The following is a 2531-nucleotide window of genomic DNA, read 5'->3' on the forward strand; positions in this document are numbered from 1 at the left end:
TCACCTTCAGGAAGAAAGCCAAATCAGTGAATGTGTAAGCATCTCAGCACTGGCAGAAGTCTCCACACGGCTGCTCCACCACCCAGGGCTGCATCGGAGTAGGTCCATGTGGCTTCTCCTCAGGGATGTCTTGCAGGAAGTGAGCCTTGCCAGCTGAAGCAGGGAACTGGCTAAGGCAGCTGCACCCTGGTCTGACCATCACAAAGCAAGAGACCCAAGAACTAGAAAGGTGAGGCTCACCGAGTCATTTATCTCTCCAACCTTCAATTAACCCCACATGTGTTTATCGGTCAGGTTGGCACAATAAACTAACTTCCTCAATTATATATGGCTAAATCGCTCTGAGAAAGTGTCAAATTGATGAAGGGTGGTCTGTGGTAGTTACAGAATCTTGTCAATTTGAGGATTAAAAGTGAAAAGGTGGAGTCTGTCCTGTCAATCAAGTGATAGACAATGAGGCCTCTGTGTGGGCATGGTCTCCTCCTGAGGATTCTAGGAACTCCAATATTCCTTCCTGGAGGTGGGAGACACACTCTCCCTTGGCTCACTACCTGCAAGACATCCCTGAGGAGAAGCCACATGGACCTACCCCGACACAGCCCTGGGAGCAGAAGAAGCCACGCAGAGACCCCTGTCAATGTTGAGATGCTTTCACCGTCACTGGATCTACAAGACTTCCCACCTACTGGCCTGTGATCTTCTTGCATGCTGCATCATTGCATGTGTTTTGTGAGTCTGAAGAGGACTTTATAGATTGGTACCAGACATATGGGATAATATTGGGCTTATGGACTTGATCTGGACTGGGCTGGGATGTTTTCTCAATATCCAATTGCTCTTGTATATAAAACTCTTTCCTATACACATATGAGTGTCTATGAAATTGTGTCTCTAGTCTACCCAGACTAACACACTCTCCTTGCATCAGTGGCCTTGGTACAATGGAGATTAAATTAGTATTTAGCATGAAAAAGTATAATAAAGAGTACAGGAATTACTATAAGTCTCCTAGAACAGCATCTAGAAGGTAGTGTAAATTGCGCTAGTCTTGGAGATACTTAGTTAATCAATTAATCGCGTCCCAGGGGAATTCACCATCTAAAAGAAAGCAGTCAAGTCATCAGGTATTACAATATGAAAAGTGTTGTGATTCAGGTTAGAATAGACAAAACACAACATTTAAAGTAGATTGAAAGTCTGGTTAGAATTCCTACAGGAGTCAATATTTGAGCCCAACCTGTGACCCAAAAAAAAAAAAAAAGAAGAAGAAGAAGATAGAAGATATTTACGCCAGGGGAACAACAGAGAAACACACACCAAGTTTGGAAGTAGAAAATAAAAAATGTCCCAAAGGATGACCACCATTTCAGTGCAGCAGAGGGACTGATAGATAATGATAGACCTTGTGCACCAGCCTAAGGGATGTGAACTCTAAAAATAAAATCAAAATCATCATGGACTAATTTGGATTTTGAAAAGATCTTTATTGCCTTCAGGTAGAAATGGAAGATGTGTCAGATTCAAGATCTGCAGAAAAGACTGAACACAACCATCCACTCCACTTTCTCTTCATTATCTATTGTTAATGAACCCAATAAATGCTTGCTAGGGATCCACTCTATGCCCTCTCGCTAAGCCAACAACAATGTTGTTTGGCCATAATAATAATTTTTAAATTACACATGAACTTCAGATCCCATTGCATGTCATTCATGAAAAGGGAACATCAAGCCATCCATATATGATGAGAAAATTAGCCACGCAGCAGCACCCATTGCTCTATGAATTTCCTTTCATTCATGAGGGGATGATCATAGTTCTATTTTTAACTTTCTCTTCTTCCTAACTGAAAACAGGTTCATTATATTTCAGAAGTAACCTTTTCACATCTTAAATTGGTAGTGGTGTCAAATAATTTCATAATGGATAATAAAGTCCTATTAGTGTTATAAATTATATTAGTATGAATTCTTTTCCGAAGCCTTCAAATGTTTTGGCTGATAGTTTAACTGTCTTAAAATGATATGATAAAGTGCTTTCCCCCCTTCTATCATGGTTCAACCAGCAACCTTAAACTTAAGTTCAAGTTTTCCTTTTTATTTTTATTTTTTGAATGCAGTGATTTATTGAAGGAATGCTTTCAGGAGAAAATAAACTAGGGAATCAGCATAAGCAGAGGAAATTGCTAAAGAAGGATGGGGTCTGCAGCAAAGTGGAATTGCTTCAACATGGCTCTTACGCCTCCATCTTTGTAACTCCTACCAAATGATCAGATAAAACCAAAAAACTCACCGCTATCAATCCTTTACCAACTCATAGCCACCCCTTAGGAAGGGGGAGAACTACCCCTGTGAGTTTCTAAGACTAACTCTTTTTTTTTTCTTTAATCATTGTATTGGGGGATCCTACAACTGTTATCACAATCCATACCTACATCCATTATACGTCAAGCACATTTATACATTTGTTGCCATCATCATTCTCAAACATTTGCTTTCGAGTTGAGCCCTTGGTATCAGCTCCTCATTTTT

This window comes from Echinops telfairi, unplaced genomic scaffold (assembly GCF_000313985.2).
Source record: "Echinops telfairi isolate 266 unplaced genomic scaffold, ASM31398v2 ScPeMD7_2;HRSCAF=8, whole genome shotgun sequence".
NCBI lineage: Eukaryota > Metazoa > Chordata > Mammalia > Afrosoricida > Tenrecidae > Echinops > Echinops telfairi.